The sequence below is a fragment of the Lissotriton vulgaris genome, chromosome 6 (genome assembly GCF_964263255.1).
Source record: "Lissotriton vulgaris chromosome 6, aLisVul1.2, whole genome shotgun sequence".
In the NCBI taxonomy this organism is placed as follows: domain Eukaryota; kingdom Metazoa; phylum Chordata; class Amphibia; order Caudata; family Salamandridae; genus Lissotriton; species Lissotriton vulgaris.
Genome location: NC_141694.1, coordinates 694,485,645 through 694,499,872, shown reverse-complemented (window position 1 = coordinate 694,499,872; position 14,228 = coordinate 694,485,645).

The window sequence follows — 14,228 nt, the reverse complement described above, 5'->3', positions numbered from 1 at the left end:
TTAACTCACAGAGATGTTGCAGCAACGACACCGTAGCAATTTTGCAAATGTCCTGAGTATCAGCAGCCACCAATAAGTCGTCGACGTATTGGATCAAAGCCGCACCAACCGGCAACCTAAATGCATCCAGTTGACCCTTCAAGGCTTGACTGTAAATAGATGGACTTTCACAGTAGCCCTGAGGAGCGCGTTTGAACCGGAAACTGCGTCCACCGAGAGAGAAACCGAAAAGGTCCCTGCTCTCTTCGGCAATCGGGATGCTGAAAAACGCATTTTTCAAGTCAATCACCGAAAACCATGATGCAGAAGCTGGAATCAGAGTCAGTAGCGCCGTGATGTCAGGCACAACAGGAAATTGAGGAACCACAATTTTATTTACCTCCCGTAAATCGATAACAAAGCGATAAACAGGCGGTTTTGAAGGATCAGTACGTTTTAGAATGGGCAGTACAGGGCTGTTGCACACGTTTCCCCGAGTCTCCTCAATTACATCTTTCTCGATCAAATCATAGGTGATCGCCAATAGTGCTCGTTCACCATCGAGGGAGATACGATATTGGGGAATACGTGGCAGCCGCACATTAGATTTCAACTGAACAACATAAGGGGAGATATCAAGCAGGCCCACGTCATTTGGACCTGTTGCCCACAAAGACGCAGGAAGAGAACTCAATTCCGGTGGGAGCTTATCGAGGGACAAATACATGGGAGAGACAACCCTCTCTCCCAACGTAAGCTTTACACCCGCAGGAGAACAATACAAAGTTGCGTACAAACGTTTAAGCAAATCCAGGCCCAAAAGATTTTCGCCACAACCCGTGGTTAAAATCAACGGAGCTTCTAGCTCACGTGGCCCAATTTGAAGGGGCAAAGGGCGAGAAACTGGATTGCTAACAGGGGCGCCAGAGAATCCAACGGAAACATTTGTTAAGCCAGACAAAGGTGCGCCAGGGAGTTTTGAATACATGATAGAACTTTTCGCTGCACCAGTGTCCAACAGAAAAGGCTCAACGACGCCCGATGTAGCAACTGCGACGTAAGGCCCTCTCTGATCAACCGGAACTGATACCACTCCCTCTCCTTGTCTTTGGCTGTCCTAGTAATTACTGTCGTCAGTTCCCTGATCGACATAATAATCGTCCACATTATACTGCGCAGATCGTCCTTGCGATGATCCACGTTGATCGAAACAATTATTAGAATTGGATGAGTTATCTGAGCGATCATTCTGAGCACCACGGCCTCTACCTCGTGACGTTTGCTGCGAACCACCACGACCTCCTCTAGTCGAGTTACCACTATTGCGTTCGTTTAAAACAGGGCAATTGAATTTAATGTGCCCCTCCTGCCTACAATAAGCACATTGATTGTACCCTAACGAGGATCTTTGGGAGGAGGAATCGTTACGGGTTTGGGATCTGTTTGATTGTGGCTGTGACCTATTCTGTTGCGAATTATTCTGATTTGACCGCGGAGGATACGCTTGTTGCAACAACACTTTAGTTTTCAGCTCTTTCGTCTTTTTATCAGCACGGTCAATCTCTTCTTTCTCTCTATTCTCATAGTATTGTGCCGTAGCCAATATCTGAGCCGAAGTAGAAACGGCCCATGCACTTTCCGAATTTCTCAATTTATTGCTCAAATCGGGCAACAAATTTGAAACAAATTTATCCACAAACAACCTTTGACCACCCTCCGTGCCCATATCCTGACCACTATGGTCGATGAATGCTTCCTCGAACCTCGTAAAGAAGTCGGAAACACTCTCATCTTTCTTCTGCTTACAGGCTGACAACTTGTCCCAATTCAACTTCATGGCTGGCATAAGAGTTTTCATTAATGTTATTATTCTTTGAGGGAGAGCAGCAATCAACTGTTCAGGCTTAGCGCCACCAACTTGCAACCCATCTGCCGCTACAATGGCCGCCCAATCACCACCTAGTTCGTTTGCGTGATCTTCCTGGCGAATCTTAGCCCATACCAGTTGCGGTACGACATTGCCAAACAGCATGTCGATATCGGCAAGATTCATTATCGTAGCATCTACGAGCTGCGATAATTCTTTGTAATACCCTGCAGGATTTTTGCGAGGGTCAGGCAAAGATTGCTTCGCCTGCAACACTTCCGATCTTTTCCATGGGAGATGTATCCATACTCTCTGGAAATGCGGGGGAACAATAGGAATAGCAGTAGCATCGCCTGGCATCCACACTGGTGGAACTTCCCGCATAGGGTATTGGCCAGACTCGTCTGGTTGTTTTTCAATATCTTCAACAAACAATGCATGAGGGATGGGAGCAGGACGAAGAGATAGCAATCGTTCAACAGCACGTCGAACGTTGGTATCCACTATCAGCCCATTTGCGAACTGAAGCTGGAGATCAGACAGAGCGGCGAGCACCTCGTCAGGCGCATCGGCCACTATTTGATCATAAAGGAACTTACACATTTCGTTAAACACATATCTCTGGGTTGGCACATTGAATTGACAGAATGTTTCGAGGACAACACGGGGTGGACTTCTCTGCGGATTTACCATCCAACCCATCGCCATATTATATAGCGCAACGCGTTCTCTGTTACCAGGAAGCTGACTTCGTCTCTGAGGACCATCGGAACCAGCGGACCCATGAACAGGTCCGAGCGAATGAAAGAAGCTAGCCGCAAGAGGAGAATTGCGACGTCGAGTAGAGGGAGAAGAATAAGACACAGGGCTAACAAGAGAAGGAGTAGAAACAGTAGCAACAGCAGGGGTTAACAAAACAGGAGCAGTAGCAAGAGCAGTAGCGGGAATAGGAGTATATGGAAGCGGAGGAGCAGTAGGAATAGAAACAGACAAGGGAACAGGAACAGTCGGAAGAACGGGTGCAGGTTGAGGAACAGGCGGAGGAGGAATAGGTGGAAGAACAGGTACGGCAGGGACCACAGGAGCTGCGGTACCCTGTACGTACGGAGGTGGCGACTTCATAAGATAAGACATTAAGGGATCCTCAACTGGCTCTTCCTTCTTTTCCGACTCCGTTGGTAAAGCGGGGTAACATTTATCTACAGTCATATGCTGTAATCGGTCAAACACTTCCTTATCCTTAACCTCCTTATCTCGCTGAAATTGCTCTGCTTTCTTCACTATGGTAGCAACATTATCTCGCTGACTACGTTTATTCTGTCTGATTTCTTTCTGTCGGGCTTCTTTGCGCCACAACCGAAAAGCATCAAACATGGCCGGCCTTGACTTTCTTTCGAACAATTTAATCTCTAGATTGTCTAAGATCGGGGCCTCGAAGCTACCATGAGGTGGCTAACGAAGGTCGCCGTCCTTTTTCGTGTATTTAATCCAGTAATCGTTAAAGGTAACTGGGCCTAGCCCATGCTTACTATAGAGCTCATACGTGGGAGTTCCAACCGGAGGTATCGGACATGAGTCCTCCAATCGGGAATCCGTACCACAAGGTCTGAAACAACTAAACAGAGTACTACGACCAGGCATCTTGTACACTAGCCGAGTTTCACAAACTTCAAGGGTTACGGGATTTACCAAGTCCCAGCAAAGAACAAAACCCTCGGTTTTTGGCGGCTGCAGTCGTCAAACAACACAACAAAGTACGCTAGCAAAGTGTCACCGACAAAAACACTCACACAGCGCTAACAACAAAAACACTCGCTAAAGTGTCAACAACCAAGAACTATGGGAGCGACCCACAAATACTTAACTCAAAAATCGATGGCGTCTCCAGGAAGGCCCGTCAATCGTCTCGCTATACCAAGGTCTACGCCAGGCGCCAAAACAGGTCTACAGTCAGGGCAGCAGTCCGTCGCAGCCGTCCAGAGGCGGGAATCTTCGCGGGAAAAGTCTTCGGGCCACTTATTTCGACAACAGGATCGATGAAGCGGAGTGCACCTTCCCTCGGAGATTTCACACGAAGTTCCTCACGATCGTCGGGCTTGGACCGGTACCATTGATGCAGCCCCACGTTGGGCACCAACTGAAGGACTGGGTTCTTTAAGACCCAGCGGTGCCAGGGCACAACACCTGAAACCTTCGTGGGTAACCTGCTCCGGCGTACGAATCACAGAGACACGGGACACTTCCTTCAACGTCAAAGATTCAAGGTTTATTTGCTGCAGGGAACACAGAGATCACGGCAAGTACACAGCGTGCAACTTGGGGAGACTGCTTCAAATTGGTTCTGTGGATTGCTCCTTTTATACAGTTTTTACCCATAGGATTACATTGAGCACAAAAGTTTACAACCCGGTTCCCACAATTATCCCCCAGAGGGGTCGCTTTGGTCACTTTGAAACACATCAGGTCCGGAACATAAGTGCGGAAACATTTGGCGGTTCCCAACTGAAAAAACCATCTTCCCACCATTAGCAAATTCCAATCAGCAGTAAAACAGATCGAAATAGGAACAAAGACAGGTGCAGAGGAAGACGGAGACAGTGGGGAGATCGGAAAGGGTGTAAAAGGGGAGGTATCGGGAAACACGAGATACAGGCATCAAAGGGACGTGCCTAATGAGATGCACGGCTGAGACAATAAGTCCGTGCGGCAAGATGAGCCTCGAGCGGCGCCATCTGCCTTACAGTAGCAACCCCCTCGTCAAAAAGACACTTACAAAGAACATGTGTCTTCCGCAGATATCTTTGGAGTCCCAGGGTCGCGAAGCGGACAGCGTCCGTTCGCTGGCTACTTGAGGGCAAGAGACAAAATGGATGCCGTATCTAAGATGGAACCCGTGGGTACAGATGAAAAACCCACATAACAAACGAACGGTTTGAGTTAGCACAGCGAAACTGCGCACACTTACTAAACTCGTCATTTGCGGTTCATAGATACCAGACTCGACCATATTCGTGCGAGTTAAAAACACCACTTACAATTGTCACGGAACCTCACGGTTCGCTCGCGTATGGCATGATTACAATAGTGAGACAATCCGCACACACGCACGTAATGTTGGGCTACGGTTCGCTCGCGTATGACACGATTACAATAGTGAGACGATGCGCACACACGCACGTAATGCAGGGGAATGTTATGTTTCACACAGTGCGTTTCACACGCAGATGTGAATGCAGGGGTATGGTGCGTTTCACACAGTGCTTTTCACATGCAGATGTGAATGCAGGGGTACGTGCATTTCACACGCTCAAGCATGCAACCATTACAATATTGATACGAGGCGCACACATGGCAGGGATGTAGGGGTCCGGTTCAAACAAGGATTTCTATAAAGTTCTTGTCATTGCATACCTACATGTGCAGGCCCTAGGTGTGGCAGGCAGTGATATAGCACAGGGCATTGGATCTTGTTGCACAATCGATGTGTGGTGACCTGTTGACACATGTCATGTATGATGGGGCACTATGTGGCACACATTACCTTGACACTTGTCACATGTGTACCATTATGCAGATGTTGCCATGCACATCAACACTGGGATGGCACCTGTCTCATGATGCCAGGGACAGGGGCACTATGTCACTTAACATTTCATGCTCAGCATGACCCTATGTGACTATGTCCGGTGTGTGTCATGTTGAACATTGAGCTAGCTGTTTGTGTTACGTAAACTGCATTTGCTGTTGGTGCATCTAACATGGGTCTGTGTTGAGATGGGAATGGTTTCACATGTACGCACACCTTGCCACATGTGTATTCCCATGGCTTTTGGGTCTGATAGCATCAGACACATTTTTTTCCCAGGCATACATGTCTGCATCGTGACAATGGCTGCGTTGTTTTCTTGTCACATGTACACCTCAATCACAATGTGTTTGAATTGTACATTTGCCATTCCATGTGAGCTGTGCGTGTGCCTTGCAGTCAGCTGTCTGGATGGGTTGACAACCTTCCACTGCAGGTTTGGTGACGTGTGTCACTCCACTGATATCTTGAGCTGTTCACTCAGACCAGCAGCTCGTTTCAGGGCATGTCATGTTTTTTAAGGCAATCAACAGGTGTATCTGGGTTTTCGTAGGAGTGCTAGCGAGCTGGCATATGTGTCCTGGATGTATTGCACACACCAGACTCCATAGTGACCTGATGTGTAGGAGCAGTTTCGCATGTGCTATGTACATTGCCATTGATGTTGGGTGACAGTTATTCTCCATTATTCCCAAATATGTCCTGCAGGGCACCGCCTCTAGCAAGGCCATTTGTAGACTTGGATACCATGACGGAACGTGCCTGCATCCAACGTTACCGATTCACTCGACAGTTGATTCAGGACTTGACGAACAGGCTGGAACCACATCTCCAACCGCAACACAGGTATCCTACTGCGCTGACCCCCAAACTGAAGGTGATGGCAGCCCTCCATTTTCTTGCTAAAGGTACGTTTCAATTTACCATAGCTGATGTTGGTGGAATGTCCCAAACCATGTTCAGCCGTGTCCTGCGTGATGTTTTAGCAGCCATGTTGGAGCACATTGATGAATTCATCCAATTTCCAACTCCTGAAGAGTTGAGAGATGTCAAGGGTGAATTCTATGCCCTTGGAGGGATGCCGCATGTCATTGGGTCCATTGATGGGACACATGTTGATTTGGTGCAACCACAGGCTGCGGAGCCGGCTTACAGCAACAGGAAACATTATCATTCAATGAATGCCCTGGTGGTGTGTCTTGCTAACATGCTGATTTCCCATGTTTATGAACGTTTTCCAGGATTGGCACATGATGCATTCATCATGAGGCGTAGCAGGGTGCCAAGAATGGTGCTGCAGCTGCAGATCGATCGGGCATGTCTTGCTGGTGGGTAAACTCTGTTTGTCCTGTGTGTTTCAGTATCTTTTGCTCTGACAGCATCTCCTGAACCACTTATTAACATGATGTATATTTGTAGGTGACTCGTAATATCCCAACATGCCATGGCTGATGACACCTCTACGAAACCCAAGAACAGCTGCTATTCAGCAGTGCAATAATGCACACGGGAAGACCAGGCGAGTGATTGAGCGGACGTTTGGCCTCCTGAAGAGCCGATTCCGGTGTCTCGATAAGACCGGCGGATACCTCCCATATGCCCTGGCCAAGGTCTGAAATATCTTCATCGTGAGCTGCATGCTGCACAACATGGCAGTTGAGAAGGCAGTGCAACTCATCCTGGATCCTGAGGAGCAGGAACATCCACAAGTTGAGGATGAAGGGCTTGGTCATGATGCAAGTGATGAGGAGGAGGAGGATGATATCCGGAGTCAGCTCATACACAACTTCTTCCGATAATGGAGAGTCACTGCGAATGAGTGTGCAAGCTTTTAGCATTGAGTGGCATGTGTAGCAGTGTGTGTCCAGCTGACTGTATGCAAAGTCACTTTGATGTGTGCTCTGATGTGTCACGCAAGTGCTGATGTCATGTCACACAGAAATGCGCAATGACTTAGCTTGAAATTTACATGTGTACTAAATTGTTCATGTTTTGCACATGCCCATGTCTTTAGCAAAGATTTTTAACGGTGAGCCCTTGTGTGTCTGTCATTCCCAGGTTGCTGTGCCTGTTGTCTGTTTGTGTAATCTCCGTCCTCCTGCTATTCCTCTTGTTGATTGCAACATGGGCCGAATCAGCGTTCCATGCACGGACATGTATAAATGTCAGTTGGGGTAAGAGATCCAAACAGGCTGTTTGGGGTTGGTATGGTTTGGGAATGTGTGGGAACTGTTTCTGTGCATGTTGTGGAACCATCCATGCATGTCCCATCACCATGGATCAAATTACATGTTGCCCCACTCCCATGACAGGACAGTCACCCTTCTTGACAGTCATCTGTTGTGGAGTATTGACTCTGGTGAAGGCATCAATGTGTGTCAACCTTGAACCTGAGACATTGCAGATACCACGGGTTGACATTGTGTGGGACATCACAACCACAGGCTCCATTGGGAATTGCAGCCTCACTGTGTGCAGCTGGATGTGTTTGGCTCATCCACTTAATCTTGTGTGCCAGTACAGTTTGATTTCTAATCAACCATGTTGTGAAGGTATGGTCCAGCGTTTGTTCCACATGTTCCAAGTGTCCTGTGAGTCTATTCGTATGGATGCATTGCCCCTTGTGCTAGTATGTCATGTCACTGTCACGTTGCTTCCTCAGGGCCAGTGGAGAACACTGCTTTGCAAGCCTTCTCAGTCAGTTGATGTTAACTTTCTATTTCCATGATGCCAGGAATGTTGACGTCACAACGTTGTGCTGTAGCAAATGTAAACGCTTCCGTGGCACCAGTCGGGTGACGTTAACCCCAGGATTCTCTTCTGGCGTGCTGCATATCCTGGTCGCGTTAGGGGTGGTTTTGTGGCATTGCTCCTCATTACTCTCTGTTGAGTTCCGGACCAGCAGCTTGTTAGGTTAGGTATGTCAAAACCCAGTTGGACGAGCCAATGACTGTCTCTTGTGGGGCTTCCTTATGTTTACATAATTCCCTCCCTCGTTGGATGAGCTTCTTAAGGCTCTTGCGGGTGATGTGTAATTTCCCTTCTTGACCCTCACTGATTCCCAGGGGTAACTACGGATTGCAGGGGTAACTACGGATTGTTGCCTTTGTGTGAGTCGCACTGCAGCCCGTTAGTATTTTAGTTCATTGGAGCATTATTCATACACTGTGATTACCCTGATTACTGCATGGCTCTAATTGCATTGAAGCAGCCAGCAGATCGTTATACACCCTTAATTTTCTGCAAAACTCTGCTATCTTTTATGTGTCCATGTACAATCCTCAGATCTAGTATCATTTTCATTACTTTGATGCCAACTAGGATACAGAGGCTGTTGTTTTTCTTAACAGATGTAACTGTTACAGTACAGGTCCTAAGGTATTCTGTGATTCAGTGGCAAGAAGTGTTGAATGCTTATGCTTGTTTACCTTTGTTTCAGATCTCCCCCCCTGCAGTTCCCTTCCTTTCCTTCCATCGCCTGATCACCCTTTTGAGTCAGTCATTTCTACTCAGACCAAGGGTCTATTGGGAGATGGACCACTATGATCATCGCACCTTTATGAGGATTCAAGGAACTAACAGTCCCAGGCAGTCGTGTGTACATTGTCTCACCAGCATTACAGGTAAACTCATTGCATGACTGTTATTTTGTTCTGAGCAATGGCACTGGCCATGGACATTGGCTAAAGCAGCATGGCCTCAACACAAACTTTATCCATTTGTGTAGCAAATGTGTTCCCCACAGTACAATGTGCATCATTACTGTCACCGCAGATCTCTTGCCAGTTTGCATGCGTCATCTATGGCATAATTGACAAAGATTGTGCATATGGGAGTATGTGTACTGTGGCAACATGCATGCATTTTATCATAGCTAATGATCCATATTGTGCATGAAGTACATGGTTGTGTATGTATTGTTGCAGCTTGCTACCCACAACAGGCAGGCAACACCTGCTGCCGCTGTGTGTCCTGTGTGCAGCTTGGCCTTTTGGTGCCTGATCATGTGCCCGTCATTTATGGTGATTGTTCATCCATTTTCGTTCCGTGACCAATGAGTAACCAGGCACTCCTTCCTTTCCATACACCTGTTACATTGTGCCTTTAAAACCTCCTTGTCTTTGTGTGCTAGTTTTTGCATGGTGTCTCACCCCTTTCGCCGTCATGTGTTCACTCATTCCTGCTCCTGCCTCCCCTGCAGCACCGCACCACCAAGTGCCCTGATTCTGCAACACACGCACCTCCCAGTGCTCCTCCCTTCCTCCACCCATTGTTAATGCAGGCAGCAGCTTGTCTGTGCCACTGTTGCGCCACCTCCGTGCAACAGGCAGGACCGTCAACGCCTGCAACGTGCACAGTGCAAGACCCTCTGGTCCTTCCATGACGCAGGTAACACAACAGACTCATGCTCCAGCCACCCTCCAAACAGTGTACACCAGACAACCATCCACCTGCTATCAGGCAACCCCTAAGCACACCCATTACAGCTTTGCAGGCTGTGTGTGCAACTCCTACTGCCAACAACGCACTGCCCCACATAACAGACCATGTCCGTACAACCATGTCATGTGCCTCCTACTGCACACCCACTACATCCACCAGCAAGCCATTGGACTCGGTCACCTCATCAACACAACAGCCCCACACATCGCCTTCATTACAGTTACCTGGCTGAACGCATCCTCAGCACACTACATCAACATTGCCATCACAGACAGATACGAGATCACCCACAGGGACCACATCAAAACTCCAGGACGATGAATTGCAATTCTTTCTGAAGTACCCCCTCAGAGTCACATGCAACACCAAGGACACACTCAGCATTGTCAAACATCTGCACTTCAGGTTTCACACCAAACCCCTGACCACCCTCAGTCTAAGTATTATCTACAGATCACCAGGCCTACACCCACAATTCTGCTAAGCCATCTACAATTATAATAATAGTCATGTATTGAGCGCACATCTAAGCCAACAGGGTTGTCCCAGCGCTGTAGTGTGCCAAAAATGAGGCAGCATGCGGAGGAGAAACTAATCAAGCAGGCTAAATATCCAGGTTTTAAGGGCTTAGCGAGACTCACATTCAGACTGAATCAGACGCAGCGGAAGAGGTAGCTTAGTCCAACATTGGGTGGTTCCTACGGATCACTGACATAATATCGACAGTCAAAATATCAACTTGCAAAAATTTCGAGGTAAAAATATAGAATGCCAGAATATCGACTTCCTATCCACAAACAGGTAAGTACAAAAATATCGACTCCAAAATATCGATAGGAAAAAATATAGACAGTCAAAATATCAAATTGTTTAAATATCATAAAAGTAATTTAAAAGTAATATAATAATAAATATAATTATTTAAAACATACTTAAAATACTTAAATAAACTTACAATTAATAAATAATTAATGTAACTTTAAAAAAATAATAATTTTAAAACATATATATATATATATGTATATATATATATATATATATATATATATATATATATATATATATATTACCTACTGGCGGTCGCCAGTAGGTATATATAGTTAGGATTTTTTCTCTATGGGATTTTTGAAAATTCTATGTCTAATAACTTTGGCGGTTGTGGACGGAATTGGCTGAAATTTTCAGGAAAATGGAACATTTTGTTTCTGAGCAGCCCCTGAAAGTTTGGGGGGGGTTTCATCAAGGTGGGGCCGAGAAAAAAGGGGGTCCCAAAACGCGTTTTTCCCATGTTAATTTCCATAGGGCGGTTGGCCTCACTTTTAGCTCGAACGGCTGAATGGATTTGCACGAAACTTGACAAAATTGTAGGGACTGTTAGCCCGATGTGCCTTTGCTAGGTCTCAATATATGTGCTCCAGTGGATTTTGAGTAATTTAGGTTCAAAAAAAGATATATATCTGGGCGGAGCCTAACCAAACATCTGATCTGATTGGCTGTCAGCACTTCATCCAAGAAGTGTTGGCAGCCATCTTGGGACCAATATACATGATAGCACCTCATTAAAAAGCATTGCAGTTAATAGAGGGTTTTAGGACTTTAGTTACATTATAAATCATTTGTTGATGGTACCATACTCGTTTTAGGAATTGTGGTGGGTTCTAAGGTGATTTTACCATGTGAAAAAACCTTCTGCTGTGATATCATGAATATTGTTTGAAAGAAAACTAATATCTCATGATTTTCCCACAGTGGTTTGGAAGGGGATCTATAAGCTAAACTGAAAGCATATTCTCTGTAAATTCACATTATCTTTCTCAGTCATGTGAAAATGAAGTCTGACATTCTCAGTAAAACATGTACATCCAACAAGGACAGAGACTGTCAGTTGATTCCTTTGTGTTCTACTGCAGCCTCCTAGAGTGTTCTAAAGAACAACTAGAGCACTAACAGTCCTACTTATTACAAAGGTATGGCACACCTGAAGCCATCTTGATTGGAATAAAGTGGTAACTCTTAAAACATTTAATTTAAAAAGAAACAACATGAGGGGGTATATTTTGCCATAGAAAGTATGATTAGTGCTGCAGAATGAAAAATTAGGGCACATTTTGAGTGACTTCTCAAATCCTTTTCTATTTCATTAAAACATTCTGACATGCAGTCTCCCAAAATGGCCACCAGAGACAAAAGAGCCCAAATGTAGCCCAAATATCACCCAGATGTAGCCCAAGTATAGCCCAATGACAGAATGTCCCAGAGTGTTCTAAAGAACAACTAGAGCGCTAACAGTCCTACTTATTACAAAGGTATGGCACACCTGAAGCCATCTTGATTGGAATAAAGTGGTAACTCTTAAAACATTTAATTTAAAAAGAAACAACATGAGGGGGTATATTTTGCCATAGAAAGTATGATTAGTGCTGCAGAATGAAAAATTAGGGCACATTTTGAGTGACTTCTCAAATCCTTTTCTATTTCATTAAAACATTCTGACATGCAGTCTCCCAAAATGGCCACCAGAGACAAAAGAGCCCAAATGTAGCCCAAATATCACCCAGATGTAGCCCAAGTATTGCCCAATGACAGAATGTCCCAGAGTGTTCTAAAGAACAACTAGAGCGCTAACAGTCCTACTTATTACAAAGGTATAGCACACCTGGAGCCATCGTGATGGGAATAAAGTGGTAACTCTTAAAACATTTAATTTAAAATGGAACAAAATGAGGGGGTATATTATGCAATAGAAGGTATTATTAGTGCTGCAGAAAGAATAATTAGGGCACATTTTGAGTGACTTTTCAAATCCTCTTCTATTTCATTAAAAAATTCTGACATGCAGTCTCCCAAAATGGCCACCAGAGACAAAAGAGCCCAAATGTAGCCCAAATATCACCCAGATGTAGCCCAAGTATAGCCCAATGACAGAATGTCCCAGAGTGTTCTAAAGAACAACTAGAGCGCTAACAGTCCTACTTATTACAAAGGTATGGCACACCTGAAGCCATCTTGATTGGAATAAAGTGGTAACTCTTAAAACATTTAATTTAAAAAGGAACAAAATGAGGGGGTATATTTTGCCATATGAATTATGATTAGTGCTGCAGAAAGAAAAATTAGGGCACATTTTGAGTGACTTCTCAAACCCTCTTCAATTTCATTAAACAATTCTGACATACAGTCTCCCAAGATGGCCACCAGAGACAAAAGAGCCTAAATGTAGCCCAAATATCACCCAGATGTACCCCAAGTATAGCCCAATGACAGAATGTCCCAGAGTGTTCTAAAGAACAACTAGAGCGCTAACAGTCTTACTTATGACAAAAGTATGGCACACCAGAAGCCATCTTGATTGGAATGAAGTGGTAAGTCTGAAAACACTCAATTTAAAAAGGAACAACATGAGGGGGTTAATTTTGCCATAGAAAGTATGATTAGTGCTTCAGAAAGAAAAATTAGGGATCATTTTGAGTGACTTCTCAAATCCTCTTCTATTTCATTAAAAAAAATTCTGACATGCAGACTGAAACATGCACTTTGAATACCAGCAGCAGACGTCCCTGGTGAGCAGTAGCTTTACTACAGTGATCTAATGTGCAACTAGAGTGCTAACATTCAGAATTTATGGCAAATGTGTGACACATCTGAATGCCTTCTTGATGGAACCAAAGTAAACAAGCATTGAAAATGCAATAGATCTCGTCCTCGTTTAAGTTAAAGCCATTCTGTTTGTAATGAGGTGGCTTTTTAGCTTTGCTTTTATTAGTGTTTTTTCAACTTTCATGTAAATAACATGCATCTGTATGCATATAAGTATATGTATGCATGCATTTATGTTTGTATTTATATAGATATACAGATGATATATGTTTATATATGTATGTATATATATATATATTCACTGAAAAAACTATAGGTTATAGACCATATATAGTTAGGAATTAGCATTTACAAAACCTTGAAAATTCACTGAAAAAACCATAGGTTATAGACCATATATAGTTAGGAATTCGCATTTACAAAACCTTATTTTACTCACACAAAACCATTGAAATTCCATATATAGTTAGTTGCACTAACTATATATCGCGCACCCGCAATCCACTGCTGATGATGTCACATATTACATCATTCATGACATGGTCAGTGACATCACTGATGACATCACTGATGACATCTCAAATGACATCACTGATGACATCACTGATGACAACATCCAGTGACTGTATGTTTCTGTAAAGTTAAAATATGTCTTACATATTGAAGAATGAGTGGATGTATAAGTGTCTGGATGAAGGATTTAGTAGGTGCATGACTGACTGTATGAGTGAGTGATTAAATGTGTCTCACTGAGTG